We start from the raw sequence: 22,105 nt of genomic DNA on the forward strand, positions 1-22,105 counted from the left end.
CCGTAACCTCTAGTACCAACACCTCCAAATGCTTATTTGATATCCAGAACTGTAATATCTTGTAGATATCTTATATTCAACATGTTGAAAACTGAACTTGTTATCATTCCCCCAAATGTTCCCCCCACTCTGCCTAACTGTCCAGGCTTGAAACCGAGGTGTCACCCTCAATTCTTCACTAGCCTCCATATCCTATCTCTTGCCAAAGTCTATTGGTTTTGTCCTTCTAAGAGCTATAGTGTCTTCTCCTCCTCTTCTTTGAGAATGCCACCAGACCCTCATCACTTCACACCTGCACTGCTTCAGCAGCCTGATGATTGGTCTCCTTGTCACAAGTCTTCCCAAATTCCAGCCCATCCTCCATTCACTCCATTTGGAAGTGATCCTCCAAAAGTGCAGGCCTGCCATGTTACCCGCACCCTAACTCAGTAAACTCCTGTGCTTCTCTATTATCTCCAGGATCAAATATGAAATAATCTGAATTTTAAGCCCTTTAACCATAGCTCCTCTGCCCATATCTTACCTCTCCAGTGCTCTTTTAATACTTCACCCTGTTCTCCAGAATCAGTAACACTGGCCTCCTCGAGTCCACCTCGGAACTCTGGGCATTCTTATTGGCCCATAATTAAAATGACCTCTTTTCTTATCTCTGCCCTCCTGGCTTTCTTCAAGTCCTAGTTGAAATCCCACAATCTACAGGAAGTTTTTTTTCCAATCCTCCTTTCAATACTAGTGTCTTCCCCCTTTGTTGATTACATTCTGTTTATGTGAGAGTCCCTGGAAAACAAAGATGTTCTTTTGCCCCTTTTCCCCCCATTCCTACTGCTTAGCACAGTGCCTGGCACATGGCAGTCATTTAATAAATGTTTTCACGCAGATGGTGGTATAGTGGGTAGTGTGTCTGGCCTGGCATTAGAAAGCCATGAATTCAAATCTGGTCTTGGGACCTTACTAGTTATGTGACCCAGAGCAAGTAACTTTACCCTGCTTGCATCAGTTTCCTCATCTGTAAAATGATCTAGAGACGGAAATGGTAAGCCAGTCAACTATCTTTGCTAAGAAAACCCCAAATGAAGTCAGACACAATTAAATAATAATAAATGTTTCTTTTTTCCCCCTCTTTTTCATTCTTCCTTTCTTTTTCTTTCTGTCTTTCTTTTTTGGCTATTTGTCTTAAATCCTTTCTCTAAATTTTATTACCAGTTAGGAGAGAACAAGGCTGACTGAATTACTGATTCTCTCCTCCTTTCCCCTTCTCATGAATCTAATTAGGGAAAAAATGCCTAAAAAGTATTTAGTAGATGGCTTTATCAGCAAGGGGGCTGGATTACCCACAAACTGGACATTAAACTGCTAAATAATAAAGGACTGGTTATAACTATTTTATATCCCTTCTGAGAACTTAAAAAAGTTACAGCTGCCATAGAAACACACATAATTCATCACACAACTGCCATTCTACCCAAATGGGGCTTCATATAGGTGTCATTCTCTTAGGAATTTCTAATCTAAGTCAATGAAAAGGAGGAAAAGAATCTCATTGGCTCACGTTCACCAACCACTGCTCTTGCATGCCACAATCTACTGCCTATACTAAATATTGAAGCATTCTAAATAATAACAGCACTGCCTTGCTCAAACATTGTGAGGGGCTTTCCCCTTCCCCCATTTTTTTTTTAATTAATGGCAAGAATCCAAGATAACCCAGTCAGAGAGAATTTGTTTCACTCTCCTTGGCTTAACTTCTTTTCTTGTGTTCTAAGATGCAGAACTAGAAAAATGATTTGTAAATTAATTTTTTTGAATGCTAAGAGTCCCAAGACAAGATAGGCATTTGTGGTCCTAGAATCAGGCTGGGAATCAGGAGACTTTCAACCTTGGCTTGCTTGTATTTGTTATAGCATATGATTTTAGGTAGATCATGGTGCCTCTCTGGGATTGATTCATCTGTAAAGTGATGAATTGCACTAAATTATATAATCTTAAGGTGACTTTTGGCTTATATTTTATGATAAATGATTCTAGGGGTGGAAAACAACTGAAAGAGCTACATGCCAACAGAGATTCAAAGAATGAGGAAACATTCTGTCTCCTGTTAATCTATAAAATACGAAGATAAAATGTGAACCTAAAGTGAATTATCTTAAAAGCTGTTGTTCAGAGAGGAAGGTAACTACACTCCATCAATATCACAAAGGCACTTTTCATACAATGCAACTAAACCAAAAGTGATTCATTCCAAACAATGGCTCTTAAAAGCAATCATGCTTTACAATCACCACATAGCCAACAGTTTTCCAAAGGAATTAATCCTGAAAAAAAGAAAACCTGACAGTGCTTTTCAAATATTCAAACCTAACAAAGTAGCCAAGAGGTTTCAGAGAGCACTTTCCAACCCAACAGAAATAAGTTAGAATATTGAAAAGATCTGCGTAGTATCACCTTGATAAGGAATCTCCTAAGCATTCATCTATCTACTGCTCTTACCACCATATGTTTCTTCCTAAAAGCACAGTAGGAAGAGACACTGAAAAACTGCTTTCTTCAGATTACAAAAGCCTTGCCCTCTATTGTTTAGCAAAAATAATAGGCATTTATGGATCACTTTTCGCATTTAACACACCATACAAAACATTGAAAAATTTAATCCCCATGACATTATGAAGAATTTAGTACTTTTATCTCCCTAGAGAGTCTTCTTGTCTCTCCCTCCTCCATACCCTGGCTAATTTGATGCTTACAGTTTCCTGCATTCTTATTCTTGGAATCACCTATGCCCAATTTTAAAGTTATTCATTTACAACCTGGGAAGGCTTTAGAGCCCAATGCATCCAATTCCATCATGACAAGGAAACTGAGGTTCAGAGAGGCACTCAAAGTCATACCAGTAGTAAGTGGCCAAGTGAGAATTCAAACAAGGCAGGGGATTTCAAAGGCAGCAGCCCCTTCCCAGAGTACCCTGATGCCTGCCACTACCCAACACATGCTCTAAAATGTGTTTCACATACTTTTTTTGAAAGCACTTTTTGACTTTTAATATATTTCTTTATATCCCAAGTGGCTAGCACAGTAACTTGTGTAGCTTATCCATCCATTTAATGCTTATTGTTAATAATGATGATCTCATTTGAGTCTATAATAATCCAGGTCAGCTAGGAAGTACAATTGTCCCCATTTTCCAGAGAAGGAAATAGGTACAAAAAAGAAAATGGGATCTAAGTGACTTAGTAAGAGGGTCTACATTAGCACTTAGTCTCCTCTCTCACCAATTCATTTTACACAACTGTCACTTTTATACATCTCAAACACTTTCATGATATCACCCTTCCAAAAAAAAAAAAAATCCTTCTACAGGCAAGAGGTTCTAAAAAAATCTCCCTCTGATATTTGAGTTAAGCCTTAAATGAAGGAGAAGGTAAGAAGGGAAGAGCTCTCCAGGTACAAAAGACAGCCTATGCAAAAGTCTGGAGCTAGGTAGGAGATGAAATTTGTACAAAAACACCAAGTAGGTCAGTTGGGTTAGAATACAGCATGTCAGGGGAGTGATATGAAACGGAACCAGAAATATCAGTAGAATCTAACTTCTGAAGGGTTTTAAACCCCAAGGGAAGACTTTGGATTTTCTCCTGGGAGCAAAAGGGAACCACTTAAGCTTTTTGAAGGGGGGCATGATGTAATAATAATCAGTCTTATGCTTTAGGAATCTCAATTTGGCATATGTGTAGATTGACTGGCGAATCCAGAGAATAAACACAAGAAGATCAATTAGGAGGCTTCTGGAGATCTCACAATGAGCCCTTCCTTACAAGTTCATGTGAAGGCCTGGTTGCTTCAGCATTATAGATCTGTTTATGAGGTCAGTGGAGAAGGGAGCCATGGGTTAGGGAGGTGCCTAATCACAGTCCAAGCATTAGTTTGGAAAATACAGGCTCCTTCCCCTTGATGAATCCTAGTAGATAGAATGTTACTATGAATTTTAGATCCCTTGTCTAGGGTTTATAAGCTTAAGGCTTATAAATACAGTACTAGAAATTGGACATCCAAGGGAATTTCCAAGAGATACTTAGGAATCAAAGACTTGAACCTAACATTTTTCCATCATCTAAATTTTTTTCCACAATTTTTCCATCTTTTGTTTGTTATTTCTAGTTTATCTTGTTTATAGCTTGTTTGTACTCAGTTGTATGTTAATGGACTTTTCTTTGCAGGCTCAGTGATTAGCACAATGCCTGCTGCATGGTAAATGCTTAAGAAATGCTGACTGACTGACAGATACTGTAATTCTTTGTAATCTGATCTCATCTTACTTATTTATAATACTCTTCCATCAAGTTCCCAACAGACCTCTCCATCTTCAAAATATCTTGTTTGCTTTTGTTTATATGTTATCTCCAGAGGGCTCACAGATTTAGGGGTGGAAGGAACCTCGCAGTGGTCTTAACCTCAGTCCCTCATATCCCTCCCAGGCCTTATTTCTTGTAAAATAGATGGTGATAGTGAAGCTTAGAGAAGTAGGGTGACCTGCCCAAGATAACATGGTAGCAGCCAGAATGGAGCCAATATCTTTTGGCTTTCCACTACACCATGGGAATCCAGTTTATCCCCAATGTCAGAGTAAAAACTTGTTGGCCCCCACCCAGACTGCTCTCCTCCCTGCACAGCACCTCTCCACCTCTCTTTGCTTAGACTCATCTGTGATGGCCCAACTCAGATCCCACTTCCCATTCAAGCCTTCCCTCATGATGGGGCATTTCATCTCTCAGGAGAAGACACAAACACAAAACTATGCACTTGCTCTAAGTAGGTGATTATCAGTTCTTGTTGACTTGCTACAATCAATCAGCATGTAATTAAATGTTCACTCTAGTTATGGTCCTGGGCCAAGCAAAGACAATAATGAAACAAGAAAGTCTTTACAAAGGAGAGGTCCAAAGTACCAAGAGAAATCTGAGTTGGGAGAGATCACTTTCAACTGGAGTGACCAGGAAAAGTTTCACAGAAGGTGTGGAATCTGAATTAGGTCTCTAAGGGGGAAAGGGAGAAAAGTATCTGCCAGGCCTAGAGGATAAGCCCAGAGCCAGGGAAGGGACCCCAAGGGCTATTATTTCAATCTCTTCATTTTACAGATGCAGGGACTGAAGACCTGGGTGGTTAAACTCCTAGTTCAGTTTGAATGAATATACAGCCCTAGGTCATAGATTCAGAATGAAGAAACAGAGCCCCACAGAGGTTAAGTGACTTGCCCAGGGTCACAGAGGTAATAAGTAGCTGAGTTGGGATTCTAACATAGGGAGAGGAAGAAAAGGTAGGCGATAGGATCATATAGCATGAGGGAGTGGAGGACCTTTCATTCTAGGGAAAAGTTATATTTTAATCAGAAGCTACTGGAGACAGAATAAAAGGAGTTCTTTGGGGAAAAGGGAATAGAGTTGAGTGACTTGCCCAGGGTCACACAGTTAGTAAATGTCTAGGGCCATAAGAAGGCCATAAGAAGGGCCATAAAAAAAAAATTATATACAATAGTGTGAGAATAGATTAGAGAGAAAGCAGGCAAGGCAGAAAGCTAATTTAAAAGGATAAAAAAAATTACCTTGGTAAGAAAAGATTGGGTTGCGAACCAAGGTAAATGTAGTAGAAGTGGAAAGGAGGGGCCTGATTCCTTATGAAGGCACCAAAGTGCTTTTCCTAAAGCAAAGGTCTAATACAAAGGCCCTAATACTTCCTCTTACTGCTAAGATCCAAGAAAAACTCCTCTGGCAGCTAAAGCTTTTCATAATCTGGCACCATCTTATTTCTTCTTCCTCATCACATATCATTATCCCTCTCTCCTCCCAATCTCTTTTATTCTCAGAGGTAGAAGAGACATTTAAATGACCCTGTTCTTGTTCTCCATACTCCAATACTTGAATGAATAAACAATGACTATGTGGCAAAGTGCCACACTAAGCTCTGGAGTTGGTAACAAAGAGCCCAAGGAGCTCAGTAGTCTCTATTTTGGCACTGGCTAGCCACATTGCCTGGAATGCACTCCCTCCCCACTTCAGCATCAGAGAATCTGTGCTTCCTTCAAGACTTGGCTTAAGGACCTACTTTTGCACCAAGTTTTCTCACTGGGCTATCCAATATCTGCCATAGATGTATTTTGTATATATCTCTCTGTGTGTATGAACATGTGCATACTATCTTCCCATTAGAATGTAAGCCTTTTGGAGGGCAGGGACCACCTTACTTTTTTGTCTTTAGTAAGGGCTACATAAATGCCTGTGGGACACGTGCCCAGCTGAGTGCTGTGGTCCATGATGTCTTTCCCTCCCTCAGCTCTGTTTCACCTATGTCTAGTAGGATCCAGGAGACATGGCCAAGGCAGAATAAATGAATGAACAGTGCCCAGGCTCTCTTGTGACCCTCTCTTCTAGAGGACGCTCCTCTTTTCTCATATCCTATGCTTTCTAAGTCTGAGGGGCTAACTACTTGGGGAGCTTGTAAAATCAAAACCCTGTGTATCCCTCTGCTCTTCTGCTCAGAGGAATACAGTCCTTACAAGAGGATACAGTAGCAAGACTGGAACATGGCCCAGGATGTCTTCCCCCACAATCCTGCCCCCCTTCCCAAGTCTGCCCTAGACTCTCTGGAACCAAAAGTTCAAATTGTGGCAGGATCGATTCAACCTTTTCTAAAGCAACTTAGCTCCATGCATTTGTCCAAAATGGTCAAGTTTCCAGGTCCTGGCTGAGAACCATGAGCCATGATGCTTTTATCTCTTCAACTTTTAGTGTATCAACTTCTGAGGATGCATTTCACTTTTATATCTTTTTTCAATACTGGAAGGGCCAGGATTAGTACACACATCCCACAGATAGACCGTCTAACAACCTCCCCAAGCACTCCTGGGCAAGAAATCTAAATTCATGATTAGAGGAGGTTTTTCCTTTTTAGATTAGGAAATAACTTTCAAAGGTGGGAATTCTTCAATCCTAGTAGAAAGGGAGCAACTTGTATCTTTTTCCAGCTATCCTATGAATTGGCTGGTGCTCAGAGAACTGATATACCCTTCTATTATTTTGTAATAATGATACTTATACTACTTTCATAGAACACTTTATAGTTGATTAAGTGCTTTCACAAAAACTATCTCATTTAGTCCTCCAGACAATGTTAAGAGGTAAGAGAAAACATTCCCATTTTACAGATGAGGAAATTGTTGATCAGAGTGTTAAGTAACAAGTTAGGACAAGGAAACACAGTAAGTGACAGAGCCCAGATGTGGGCTTTGTGGAGCTGCAGAGATGAACTGGGACTCAGATGCATGACCCTGAGCAAGTAATTAACCTCCATCAGAATGTTTTCAAGAGCTGCTATGAGGACAGAATGAGCACTGTGCAAAAATAAAAGTACTGTATAAATATTAGTGGTTATTATTATTTTTTGATTCTAAGGCCAATGATTTTTCCACTATGCCTACCATTTTCTTATTTTATAAGAGTATTTTGCTATCAGGCGAATATAAGAGATTCAAAAGAAAATTTTGTACTGGCCTAATTCCATTACAATGAATCTAATTTTCCACAAGTTTGTAAAAGCATTGTCAGAAATAACATTTTTAAGTCTACAGAAGCTGATGTGATAGTTAATTCAAAAGGGCTGTGAGATGAGGAGGGGTCCTGCAGACTTCCCATTCCTTTCCTCTTCAGGGGACTGATCCCACCAAGAGTTTGGGCAGCTCAGGTGGGATTTCCAGGCAGGAGCAATTGGGGCATCTGATGCAGGGAAAAGGAAAAGATCATTGTAGTAGAACTGAGCAGGCCAGAAGATGGCCAAGGAGCTAACCTACATCCAGGGCAAGCTTTCCATCACCTTTTCCGATCCTAATGCATGCGATTGGTATTTGGGCAAAGATACTGGAGTGGTTTGCCATTTCCTCTTCTAGTTCATTTGACAAATGAGAAAACTGAGGCAGGCAGAGTTAAGAGACTTAAGATCATATAGTGTTTTAAGGCCTTATCTGAACTCAAATGATCTCTCTACTGAGGCACCAGGCAGCTACCCCTTTGTTTTGATTTTTTTTTTTTAAACACTTTAGCTGAAGCATAATAGATTCTGCCCCAACCCTGTTTTAACTCTGCGTCTTTCTGTTTTAAGTGTGTTTCTTGTAAATAGCATATTGTTCGATTCTGGTTTCTAGTCCATTCTGTTATCTAATTGCATTTATTGGTTAATTCATTCCATTCATATTTATAGTTATGATCATTCACTGTGTATCTCCTTCCCTCCAATTTTCCTGTTTATATTTTCTCTTTTCATCTTGTCCCTCCCTCAAATGTGTTTTGGTTCTGATTATTACATCTCCTTATCCACTCTTCCTTTTGTCATTTTCCTCTTCTTACCTTTTCCCCCTTTCTCCTTCTACTTTTCAGTTGGGTAAGATAGATTTCTATACCCAACTGAGTGAGTGTGTGTGTGTGTGTGTATTTTTATTCATGTATTCCTTCCTTTTTAAACCAGTTCAATAAGAGTATGGTTCAAGCATGGCCCATCTTCAACCCCACTTTCCCCTTTACAGTAAAAGCTCTTCCTTGTGAACCACTTTTATTGGAGACAGTTTTTTCCATTCTACCTCTTCCTTCCTTCTTCATCCAGTGTATTCTACTTTCTTACCCCTTAGTTTCATTTTTTTTTTGGGAGATCATCCCCACAATACTGACTCATATCCAAACCCTCTGTCTATTCAGACTTCTCTAAATTCCCCTAAAAATGATAAAGTTCTTAGGAGTTATATGTATCATTTTCCCATTTAGAAATTTAAACAGTTTAATCTTGAGTCCTTTAAAATTTTTCTTTTATATTTACTGAGTACTTTTCTTAATATTTCACATCTCCACAGAGAAAAGGAATATCTGGCATATAAGGGTATTTACTGTTAATAATTCATTAAAGCCAGATCAATGAAACACTCTTATATTTAGGTCATTAACCAGGATATCACTTGTGTATAAAGAATTTAGTGTAAAGTGATTTTCCTATGGGTTATAAATTCACTTTTCTGCATCTGTTCTCTTCCCAACTCCTCCTACCCCATGAGTTGATTCTCAAGTTGGTATTGGGGTAAATATAGCTAGAATTCAATACAATCATTAAACAAAGGTTTCTTATATGAGGTGGGATATTCACCAAGATCTGAAGGAAGTCAGGAGGCAAAGATGAGAAGGGAGAGAATTTCAAGTCTGGGAAGGGGCAGCCAATGAAGATGCCAAAGTGACTGATACAAGGAATAGCCAGAGTGGAGAACATAAGCTTTAAGAAGACTGGAAGGCGAGGAGGGGAGGTTGTGAAGAAGTTTGAATACGAAGAAACTTTATATTTGACCCCAGAGATAACAGTTGGGGAATGACATGGTCAGCTTGAATTTTAGAAGATCACTTTGACAGTGGAGTTGAGAACTGGAGTGAAAAGAGATTTATGGCAGGGAAACTATTGTAACAGGACAATTGGAAGGTAATGAGGACCTGTACCAGTGTCAAAGTAGAGAAAGTTGTCTGTAGGGAAGATGTAATGAAGTTAAATCAAAAGGCTTTAGCAACACATTAGTTAAGGGATGAGAAGGTGAGAGTTAACACTCAGAGATGATACCTACATTTCAAGTCTGGGTAACTGGGATGATGATTGCATCCTAGACAACAAAGAAATTCAGAAGGGGAAAGAATTTGAGAAAAGATAATGAGTTCCAATATTCAGCAAAAACTGTTGGGAAAAATGGAAAGTAGTCTGACAGAAACTAAGTATATACCAACATCTCATAACACATAACAAGATAAGCTCAAAATGGCTATATGATTTAAATATAAAGGGTGACACCATAAGTAAATTAATAGAACATGAAAAAAATTGCCTGCCAGATCTATGACCAGAAGAAGAGTTCATGGTCAAACAAGAAAAAGAGATATCCACAGGAGGTAAAATGGCTAATTCTGATTATATAAAATTAAAAAAGGTTTGAACAAAACCAATGCAGCTAAAATTAGAAAGGAAGCAGGAAATTGAGAGAGGAAAATCTTCATAGAAGACTTCTCTGCTAAAGGTTTCCTTTCTAAAATACATAGGGGACTGAGCCAAATTTACATGAATGAGAGCCATTTCCCAGTTGATAAATGGTTAAAAAATATGAATAAGTAGTTTTCAGAGGAAGAAACCCAAGTTATAAATAGGTATAAGAAAAAAGTACTCTACATCACTAATAATTAGACAAATGCAAATTAAAACAACTCTGAGGTATATCTCCACCCATCAGATTGGGCTAATATGACAAATGCCAAAGAGGTTGTAGGAAAAGGGACTGCATGTGAATTAAACTATGCATACTCTATGACCTATTACCACTACTAGGTTTATCCCCTGAAGAGATCAAAGAAGGAATAATAGGACCCACATATATAAGAATATAGTAGCTCTTTTGTGACAAAAAAATTGGAGGAATTGCTAAATAAGTTATAGCATTTGGTTTGTTGTCCTACTTGAAGAGGACCAAAATGACAGATGTTAAAGTCAAGTAACAATATGTCTGACTGTGATTGATCAGACCAAGATAAGCTCCGAAGGCTCTACCACAGGTGGGGCACAAATAGTCCATATGAACATTTAGAGTGGATTCTCTAAATCTGCACATCCTGCATTTTTTTTGAGCTACTTCAATTCTGCTTTGCTCACAGAGTACTGGACTTTTTCTGATGGGACAGACCATATTGGGTGATCTTGTATCAGTGTCTCCCATATCATGCAATTAATTCCAAAGTTCTTAAGAGAGATCTTGAGAGTATCCCTTGTATCACCTTTCCTGACCTTCATGTAAAATTTTGCACGTGTGAGTTCTCTGTAAAATAAGTACATTTAGGCAAATGTACATTTGGTATTCAAACAACATGGCCAGCCCAGTGGAGTTGTGCCCTCTGCAGTAGAGTTAGATGCTTGCCAGTTTATAGATGGAGAAAGGACCTCAGTATCTGGTACTTTATCATCCTGTATGATCTTCAGAGTCTTCCTAAGACAATTCAAATGAAAGCTATTCAGTTTCCTGGCATGGAGCTGGCACGCTGTCCAGGTTTCACAGGCATACAACAATGAGGACAGCACAATGGCTTTGTAGACTTACAGTCTGGTAATCAGTCTAATACACACTTTCCTTTGGAGTCTCCCAAATACTGAGCTAGCTTTGGCAATGCATGCGTCAGCCTCATTATCAATGTGAATATCCTGGGAAAGTATATTGCCAAGGTAAGTGAACTTCTCTACAGCATTCAAAACCTCTCCATTTGCTGCAACTAATGGATCCATGAATGATGGTGTGCTGGCTAATGGAATGCCTGTGTTTTCTTGGTATTAACTATCAGATCAAAATTAGCACAAGCAGCAGAGAATCGACCCAAACTTTGTTCCAACTCAGCTTCAGAAACTGTATTGAGTGCACAATCATTTGCAAACAAACAAAAAACCATGCACCAGCACCCTCTCCACTTTGGTTTTGGCTCAGAGCATTTTCAAGTTGAAAATTTTACCATCAGTGTGGTAGCTGACCTTTCTCTTGTGTCTGTTCTCACTGAAGGCACTTGGCGACATGGCTGAAAAGACTTTGTCAAAAAGTATGGGAACAAGCACATGGCCTTTTTTCATTCCACTGGTGACCGGGAAAGCACAAGAGCAACATCTACTATCCGGAATCCAGGCAAGCATGCCATCATGAAATTTATGTACAAATACTGATGAACTTTTGCAAGGCAAAAAAATTTTGATGTCATTTTCCATAAGCTCTCATAAGTGACAGTATCAAAGGCTTTGCTCAGATCTCCTGAGTGGTTTTTTTTTTCCAGTTTAGCTTGTAGTCTTCTTTTAAATGTACTACATAGCACAAGTCTGATTGATTATACTGATTATATCAAATATGTTGATTATAGTGTTTATAATTTATATTATTTTCTTGTTGCAAATGTGTAACTCTTGTTTCCTTCTATTATATTATAAAGTTCATAAAAAGCTAGATGGCACCAGGCCTGGAGTCAGGAAGATTCATCTCCCCGAGTTTAAATTGATCTCTGACACTTCCCAACTGTGTAATTCTGGGCAAGTCACTTCACCCTATTTGCCTCAGTTTCCTTCTCTGCACAACGAGCTGGAGAAGAAAATGGCCAACCACTTCACTATCTTTGCCAGAAAAATATCAAATGGGATCATAAAGAGTCAGACACCACAGAAAACTACTGAACAACAACAATAACAGCAATAAGAAATTTGAAGCTCAATCTGTCAAAACGAAATTCATTATCTTTTTTTTTTAAATTTAATTTTATTTTCAGATCCAAATTCTCACACAATGTCCTACTTATTGAGAAAACAAACAAAATCCATTACAAATATGTATAGCATGTAAAACAAATTCCTGAACTAGCCATGTCCAAAAAGAGAGGGAAAAAACTGCTTTAATCTGCACTGAGTCCATAGCTCTCTATCTGGAGGTAAACAGGCTGTTCCATCATGGATCTTTTGGAATTGTGGTGAGTCACTGTGTTAATCAGAGTTCTCACTCTTTCAAAGTTGATTATAAAATTGTAGTATAAACTGTTCTCTTAATTTCACTTTGCAGCAGTCCAAACAAGTCTCCGATATTTCTGAAACTATCTCCATCATTTCATAACCGCACAATTTGGCAACAATGGAACCAAAAAGGAGTGGGAAGCTTTCAGAGATTTGTTGTACAGTATTGAATTCTCTCATCTGGGTCTCACAAACTATCAACACCACTTTAATGAAAATGATGGCAAATTTCAGAAGATGAAAAATGAGACCTGCATAAAATTTACCAGCAGGACAGTTCATCCATTTCTAAGACACTGGAGTAAGAGGGTGTGTTTAGGGAAAACTAGTTATCTCTGATGAAAGGGCTGCTTTTCCATCTTTGGTATCTACCCTATTTACCTAATTCACGCTCACCTGTGTGTGGCTCCAACAAGCTATAGCATGGACCATGGCCACACTTCAGTAAACCAGCAGATGGGCTAAACCAGGCTGAGGATAACCAAGGGGTCCCAAACCTATCAGTGAGTTGGAGGGAGGTGTCTACCCAAGCATGTGAAGACTTCCCTTGGTGGAATGGGCTGATGAGAACAATTTGTTCTAAAGACCATGAAGGCTGCTGAAGCTTGGTGATCCCAAAGATACCAAGATCATCCACTGCATCTTGAGCCATCACCAGTCATTCTGACTTTATCCTGCCACTGGACTGTGATAACTCCAGAAAAGAGTGAAGCTGACAACTTCATGCAGTTCTGCCTTACTTAAATCCAATTTATGTATGACTCAAAAGAAACCATCCACCCATTTTTATCCATCTCAAAGTCCTATGGCAACAGGCAAGTGACAAAGCATCAGGTGCAGATGCATGGGGATCCTAAGCCATGGGGTTGCCTTCTCATGGAGGCAGCAGTGGGATTTAGCAGCCCCCTAGGTATCTGAACAGCCTTTTGAAGACTGCTCACCTCCTAGGGTAAGGAAGGGGCTAAGCTGCCTTTAAAATTGTCTACTTACCCAATCCTGGCCTAATTACTGCAGCAGGCAGGGATCCCACCCTGCCATCAAAACACACACACACACACACACACGTACAAAAACTTCTGCAAAGATGATTCCACTCATCGATACATGGGATGTGTGCACACTTATGGACAACATGAAATCCACTAGAAGTAAAAGATTAACAGCTCTGGTTGCAAGAGAACTCAGCAGGTATTGCAACCAAATAGGAGCCCTGACTGAAACAAAACTGGAAAATCAACACCGGCTTGCTGAAGTTGGAGGATGGAGTGACCACAGTGAAGGGGGGGAGCTGGGAAGCAGGAGTAAGTTTTGCAATCAAAACTAAACTAGTCAACAAGTTCGTAGGCCTATCAAAAAGGATGAATATGGGCTTTTGACAATGTGCCTGCTGCTTGCAGGAAAATGCTGCCCCACCATCTTCGGTGTCTAGACTCCCAGCATGATGAACCTTGATGAAGCCAAAGAAAAACTTTATCAAGACCCTTATCATCAATGTGCCAAAAGAGGCCAGATTGTAATTCTGAGTGACTTTAATGCTAAAATAGACTCTGATGTGGCAGGGAGTCCTTGGAAGGAATAGAGCTGGAAACAGCAATAGCAAGGTCACTTTACTACTGAAAACCTCATACATCTTATGATCATCAACACTGTTTCCATTTACCTAAACTCAATAAAACTTTGAGGATGCACACTCACATCAAACATCAGCACTTAATAGAGGTGAGAGTAATAAAGGCGATGTATGGAGCAGAGAGATGGACTGATCATTGACATATCTTTTCCAAACTAGATATTCACATTCAACAAAAATAATGGCCCCAAGGTAAAAGACTACCACAAGACTTAATGTCAACAGATTATAATGCTTCTCTAAACTGGAAAAATTTCTTCCTAGCTTGGAGGGAAAGTTGAGTCAACACATGGATGGTAACAGCCAAATATAAAAAGAGTAAGCAACTTTCAGAAATTTGGTTTATAACACTGCATTTACACATTTGGGTCAGAACACCTTGCAAGCATAAAGAAGGGTTTGATGAAAATGTTGGTGAAATTCAGAAGCTACTAAATGAAAAATGAGAATTCCAAAGGGTTGACCAGTAGGATAGTTCATCCATCCCTAAGAAAGTAGCATTTAACTACATCAAAAACAAAGTACAAACTCAGTTCAGAGAAATGCAGGATTCTAGGCAGATGAAATTCAGTTTTATCCTGATAGTGACAATCCAAAGCACTTTTATGATACTCCAAAAGCTAGGCATGGGCCATAATCATATGTGCACCTCAAATTCTCAGTGCTGATGGAGCCGCTTTGATTAGTGATAAGGAAATGATACTGAAGAGATGAGCTGAACACTTCTATTTTGTTCTCAACAGACCATCATCAATCAATGCTGAAGTCACTGACTGTTTTACTTCAGGTTTAATCAATTTCAGATCTAAATTTGCCAGCTGTGAGTCATGGGCAAAACATTTTGCTTTCTGAGCCCTAATTTCTTGATCTTTAAAAATGATTATAATACCTATACTTGTATTTTATAGTGTTTTTGTAAGTAAAAGTTCTTTAAGAGCTATGCAATAGTCTTTCCCTTTTGTTCTGATTTTCCTCTCCCAATATGATTCATAAGGAGATGTTTTGTTTTGTTTTTTGCTGAGGCAACTGGGGTTAAGTGACTTGCTCAGGGTCACACAGTTGGGAAGTATTAAGTGTCTGAGGCTGAATTTAAACTCAGGTCCTCGTGACATTAGGGCTGGTATTCTATCCGCTATGCCATCTAGCTGCCCCAGGAAATGTGTTTTTTAAAAAAATGAATGTACATGTATAATCAGGAAAAAAACTTAATTTTTAAAAAAAAGCTATGCAAATATGTCATTACTATTTGAAACACAATAGAAGTTGATCAGAGATACAGGCCTGGTTTACAGAATACTAGTTAGTTCCCTCTACTTCTCTCTACTTTTTTTTTTTTTTTTAAGAATATATTAATCCCTTAAGATAGAATAATCATGTATTTATAGTGATAAGTAAAACTCAAAACAATCTAAATATCTGACAAAATAAAGTCACTGAAGAAATGTATTGACAAGAGAAGATTACTCTAAAGTGAGCATTAGTTCTTACCCTCAGAAAATGAATTCTGGGCTTCAGATGGGAGATTGAAACAGCAAAGAAAGAATTAGTTCACAAGTGTTTGGGGCATTGCATCTACCCAAACTGACTACTCAGGAGTCGCTCCAAATGATATACAGAAAGAATTTATTAGAATCTCAAGAAGAGGACTGTCCTGGCCTGTGGGCCCGAAAGGACAGCAAGGATACCTACAGGAGGAGAGTCATTCACTTGAAGATGCTTACAACTTTTATACATTTCAGACAAAGAACCCCCCCAAATCCCACCCTGTATAGGTTGTGATTGGTTACATAAACCTTTATCCCCGTATTTGTTCAGTGGAATGCAGTAGAAAAGGTGATTGATATACGGCTTTGGCCACTTAATTCCTTCTTTGGACAATGGAATGTAGTCCAGGCCTCATCTAAAATCACGTGACTGGGGCCTATATAGGCCTTGATCTACTTTAGTTAACAGTCTCTGATCAATATGTGCTTAATCTTTAAGTTCTTCACCTTTCCACACAACAAGGAATAATTATAATAAAAAAATATAATTTCCCTTATGTTATTACTCTAGGTACAGCTAGAACAGAAGTGTATGATTAAAAATTACATTAAGTTATGAGCACTAACAGCTCTATTTTACCACCATCCTAAAGCTCTTTATAGCTGTGAACTATTCTATGTATAATTCTAAGTGGCATACAAAAAATGTTTAAGAAGAGTTATTATTTTTAAAATTACCTCCTCATTAAATAAAACAAAACTCTCAATACCTGGGATCATGTTGCATAAAACAAGCTTTTACAGCCTCCCAGTCAGATTGTGGACACTGGCACACAGGCCAGCTTATGTTCAGGACCCAATAGGTTCAGCAAGGAACTGAATTGTCCAAAGATTGGAGTTAGGGTGAACTACACTTCTCTTACCTTTGGGAATGGCAAGCCTTGCCATCTTCTTACCTTATCTTCAATCTAACAGCCTAAAAAAAATTTGAAAAGCAACAAAAATTGTGGGCAGCTGGTGATGCAGTGGGTGGTGGGTAAAGAACACTGGCCTTGGAGTCAGGAGGACATGAGCACAAATTCAGCCTCAGACACTAGATAGACATTTACTAGCTATGTATGTAATCTTGGGAAAGTCACCTAACCCTGGTTGCCTCACAAAAAACCCAAAAACAAACAAGCACTAAAAAATGAATACCAGTAATTGGTACATAGTATAGGCAATTCTCCTTTTAAGTGAGTTTTCATTATTCAAATTCACCTCCCTTGAGGGGGAGTGATTTGGGGAAGTGGATAGAGCACCTCTTCCACCCCCCCTCCCCCAGCAGGGCTCTAACTGTAGCAGGCATCAGTGGGGCTGGTCTCTTATACCCATCAAGGTTATCACAACACTTTCCAATCATTAATTCAGATTTGCTGCTTGATGTCACTTTTTTTTTTTTTTTTTTTTTGCTTTTCATAATTTATAGATAAGTGAACTAAGGCACACCAAAGAAGTTCGTGATAGTGACATGATAGTGAGCAGAAAATGAAATTCAAGTTTGGCGATTCTTATTCAACTATTCTTACTAATAGCACCGAGCACTCTTTCATAAATGATAAATTTCTGCTATTAAATCTGTCTTCTCTTTGAATAACTGTAAAATGAACATTTGAAGTTACATGGAGATGATCATTCTGCTTTTAGCTCATGTTTCTTGGAGTCTTAAATTATAAAAATTATATGCAGATATTTCAACAAAGAAAATTCCTTTATTCAATGACATCATCATGAAATAGAACAGATTTTCAAAAAAATTCATCTTGGATAGTAGACATTGAAACTCAGGGTAAAGTACTGACTCTCCCTGAGAAGTCTAAATTCCAGAAAATGTTTCTACTAAGAGCAATTGTTTACTTACTCCATCAGAATGTATTCATTTTCACAACTGACAAAAATCTGACCCTACTAGGGCTGTAGTAGACTGATATATCCCAGGCTGCCAGAAAGATATGAGACGTATGAGACGCTTATGCTCCTTTGGAGTCCTCCACCTGAGGTTCTTGGGCTACCTAGCTGGAATGTCACTTTGCTATGTATACAAAAATTATCTTATTAATTATCTGAGGTTTCCATCAAGTGGCATTCTGCTTGAGTTACTAGGCTAGTGCTTGTCAGTTTCTCTATGACTCACCACTAGGACAGCTTTCCTAGAAGGCCACTCCATGAAAGAGTGACCAGATGGTCACTATTAAACACCTGGACTGCACAAGCCCATCCTATGAAAAAGTGTTTTAAGCATTTTATATATATAGCATTCAATTTAACTTTTAACCAGAGGTCATTGCTATTTGATGTCATTTAAAAAGACATATTGACTGGTCAAGTTTGAAATCAGCAGACGGGATGAAATGGAATACTATTTAAACATTAAAATATATTAACTTATGTAATTAGCTTATATGTCCTTGCCCTGTCCAGGCTTTCCTCTCTGCATTCACTGGAATGAGATATTTAATGTGGCGTGACCTCAGAGCGGATTATACAGAAAATAAAATGGTAAAGAAATACATCAAGCGCTCCTACATTGAAATCAAGCACTCAAATCTTGGCGTGTGATGGTAGAAAGGCTATAGGGAAAGGTATCTGGCAGTCTCAGCAATACCAGCTGGTCCCTCTTCAACATCTCCAGTTTTTCAATTTCGGAATCATCAATTCTCCCAGCACTGGTCCCTTGTCTTCCTCTCTAGGCATCTTGCCTTTAGGACAATGCTGCCCGTGGTTTCTACATTTCCCCATACATTTTCAAGCCACCCATCATTTGCTCTTGTCACTCTCATGGCAGCTAGGATGACTGAATTCAAGATAAGAAGATGGAAAAGAGAAATCCAACCTGAGATACCACAGTGTAAAGATTTAATCAAACCCTTTTCTCCTATTGCGGATTGTCTTCCTCTTGCAAGCTAAAGTTTACCAAGACCCTTATGACAGGTCAGGGGTAGTTCACCCTCTGGTTTGTGTCAGGGTTATGGAAAACTATTCTGCCAGTCTCTTTCTTTCTCTTAATCATCTCTCAGGCCCAGGGATAAACAATCCAGCAAAATGGGGAAGAGGGAAGGAGACAAACCAGGCAGAGGTGACTTTTTTTTTTTTTTTTTAACCAAATAATTCATTCTGTTACTGGCAATATGAATTTGAAAAGACCCTATAGAGTCGTTCTTGCCTCAGAGCAGAGAGCAAGATAGGCTGAATTTGTTGAGACAAAGCAATTTTTAGTGATGAAACAAGAAACCTGGGGATGGGTAGATCCAGATGACATAGAAAGACAGAGGTTGAGAGAAAGAATAACAGATCTATAATTTCATTTTAAAAACAGGTTATATGAGGATTCTTCAAATTAAAATGGAAGAGTTCTCTGGTAAATCAAAATTAACTGTGCACGTCTTTTCCTCTCCCCCCTCCCCAATGAAGAAGTCAGGATTTCCAATTGGGCAGAGATTTTGTGTTTTACTTGGTATCATTTAACATTAAAAAAAAAAAAAAAAAAAAAAAACCCAAAAAAAAAGTTATCTAAAAAGCTTCACATAGTGAAAATTGGCACTTCAGTTCAATGTCACTTTATTACATCTATCTTGTGGGCAATAATCTATACCTTTCCCCTTCCCCAACATTTCCTCATTTAAATCACAGATCAAGTCTTCAGCTTAAATCAACATCATACATAAATAAAATATTTTAGTTATTAATATTTGAAATTGTTTGCAATCCTCCCTTGCACTCCTTTCCTGTACTTCCACACAGCCTATAAAGCTGAAGCCAACATCTGTTCCTGTCTCCGGGGATGCCAGAACAGATGTTTTATGTTTTAGAAATACAGACCACCACCCTTTCTTTTAATGAGAGGCCCAAACTTATGTTTCCTTAAGATTATGGGACGCACCTAGAAGCACTTTAATTATTGTTAAGTCATTCACCTAAGGTGATAATAATTGATTCCAACTGCATGCCAAAGAATGTGGTATTCTTCCTATTTTTAAAAGGGTGGGGTGGAAAGAAAAGTTACTTGATCAGTTCTTCCTCTTTTGCCCAGAATTTTAACTGCCCGTACTGTGATATCAACTTGCTTGGAGTCATCTAAAAAAAGTTCTTTTGAGGACTCCTGATAAAGTATCTGAGACCCTCATAGGATTCACTTGTAGGTCATATGCAGAAGTCAGCTTCATAAACCTAGTTTCGGAAGAACTCCTTTGCTCATATTGTCAAAAAGATGAACATTTACACGTGAAAATTGACAAAATTAACAAACACTTTATTGCTAAAATGTTGATGTTGTTTACAAGCAAAAAAAACAAAACAAAACAAAACAAAACCCAGCTCATCAATAGTTACACCTTTTCAAAAGCTCCTAAATTGTTACATTGATATTTCATCCCAACAGCCAGTTTGGGACTGTCTTCAGTACTAAGCAACACCTCCTCTCCCCTTACTATTCATATACTGCTCAGCTTGGGGAAATTCCCAGTTAATAATTAAGGACCCAATGTAGTTTGGGAACAGTATTTACCAACATAATTCATTTGCTATTGAGCAGTACATGCAATACTAACTCAGCATCCTCAAGGTTGCTTAAAAGGAGATCTCTAGAAAGCATAAAATAACTCTACTTACTCCTGAGATAAATCCACCAAAGTTGGATCAGATTTTGTCCCTGCCAATTGACTGATGTCCAGCCTCTTAGCTCAAGAGATTGTGAAGGGTAAAATCCTTCAGGTTTAGTTACAAAAATGACTTATTTTGCCTCTCATGGAATAGCTTACACGTAGCAGATACTCAGTAAAAATTTACTAAATGAAAGAACCATCCTAGCCTTTTAGACATGATTTTCTTAATTACCATGAAATGGCAGTGACCACTGATAAGAAAGCAAATTGAGTCAGATGTGATCTGCTCATCCCGAATGAGAAACTTTCAGATCTAAATTGATACTAGATTTATACTAAAAGAAGAAATTTGATTAGAACCTGATAAACCCTTTTTTCTTCCTGGCTGCCCACAATAACTGCTATGCATTTCTAGTTGCCCATTAAACCACGAATTTATTTTCTAACATTAAAAAAGAGTTAGTAGGTCTCTGACAAACAAGAAGGGAGGTACTAGGGGCAATCAAATTCACTGTGTAAATACAGAGAAAAGACTTGGGTTCCAAGGCTGCAGAACCAAAAAAAGGCAAATTTAGGGGAATAATAACTTCTCAAGGATTTGTGATTTCTTCATGTTGTAGTGATTATAGTCTCTATTACTGTGAAAAGAATAAAAAGTCCTATTCGGGTGATAAACTTCTCTGAACTTATCTAGGGAGATGTATAGTCTATTGCCTTATAATTGAGGCCACCAAACTTGGAAGGTATTACCAAAAGTTGGGCTTTGCTAGCACAGACTTTAACAAAGTACGATCACTCCATGCCATGAAGCATCAGAGCAGGCATGATGATCCCTAAGTGACTATTCTATTTCTGGCTCATATTTAACAGTTCTGAAAGTACTTCTTTGCTCCTTTTGACCACTCAAGAAGAAAACCTGATACTGGTAGAGGCCAGTGAGTTTGGTTGTGAATCCAGCAAAGATTCTAGAATGGAATATAGCAAAACTGGCAGAGACTACCTAGAAAATGAAGTGATGCAACATGACTAATGTGGAAATGTGATTAATGTGATTTTATGTGTAATATCAGATTTCTTGCTATCTTGGGGAAGAAAGAGAGGAGGGAGAAAATTTAGAACTTAAAATCTTCTGAAAGTGAATGTTGAAAACCATCTTTACATGTAACTGAAAAAATACTATTACATATAGACACACATACACATACACATATATTAGTATATAATATATAGCACATATTTTTACTAATCCCTCTTCCTCCACTCTCATGCAATTATAGTCACTAAGTCTAGTGAATTCTCCCCCATCCCCTGCACACACATACGCAATAATTATATATTAAGTTGGGGGGAGAAAGAAAATAAAGTGGTGATCACAAAGAGACTCATTCAACCCCAAACACGTCATGCTGGACTAATCTCACTGTTTTTCTTTGACAAGGCTACTAAACTGGCATGCAGACCTCACTTAGATGTGTAATGAAGCATTTGATTAATTAATCAAGCTAGCAAACAACCAACAAGCATTTATCAGGTGGCTATTCTCTGGCAGGCCCTGTGGCATGGCCCCTGCCTTCAAGGAGCCTACCTTTTATTGGGGAAGACAACACGAAAATAAGCAAGCATATACAACACACATTCAAAATAATTTTGAGGATCTGAGTTGGACAGTAGTGCATTGCAAACTGGGTATAGGGGATCAAGTTTCATGGTAAATAAAGGACTTCATGAGCTGCTGCTCAGAATAGATGAGGAAGGAGGGTAATTCCAGGTAT

General features: G+C 38.5%; 1 protein-coding gene across 6 annotated transcripts in view; it reads right to left on the reverse strand.

Moving 5' to 3' along the window:
• The window catches only part of SSH2 (slingshot protein phosphatase 2), a 238,487-nt gene that overhangs the window by 104,227 nt on the left and 112,155 nt on the right, over positions 1-22,105 (reverse strand). The window lies entirely within an intron of this gene.

Source organism: Sarcophilus harrisii, chromosome 4, assembly GCF_902635505.1.
Source record: "Sarcophilus harrisii chromosome 4, mSarHar1.11, whole genome shotgun sequence".
Taxonomy (NCBI): domain Eukaryota; kingdom Metazoa; phylum Chordata; class Mammalia; order Dasyuromorphia; family Dasyuridae; genus Sarcophilus; species Sarcophilus harrisii.